The sequence below is a fragment of the Penaeus monodon genome, chromosome 27 (genome assembly GCF_015228065.2).
Source record: "Penaeus monodon isolate SGIC_2016 chromosome 27, NSTDA_Pmon_1, whole genome shotgun sequence".
Lineage (NCBI taxonomy): Eukaryota > Metazoa > Arthropoda > Malacostraca > Decapoda > Penaeidae > Penaeus > Penaeus monodon.
Window position 1 is genome coordinate 25,168,556 of NC_051412.1, and position 319 is coordinate 25,168,874.

Sequence of the window (319 nt, forward strand, 5' to 3'; positions counted from 1 at the left end):
AGTCCAAACACGAATTCCCAAGGGTGTTTACATATGTGTGGTTTCACTCACTGGGAAATTGCCGAAAAAAAAAATCAAAGAACTGAAGGGGCAAATCCTCAAGAGTGTTGATGAAAAAAAAACTCATCTTACGTGGAAGGCAGAGAGGTTTAGGAGGAAAAGGAAGAAGAACGCTTAACGAGAAAGGAACACAAATCGTTTAATCGTGTTTGTGTGTGCCTGCGTGGGTGGGTGTGCATGGACTTCGTGGACCGAATCTCAGATAAAGACTAACACATATAGAAAGAAATTAAGAAACAGAGGAAAAAGAGAACACTGG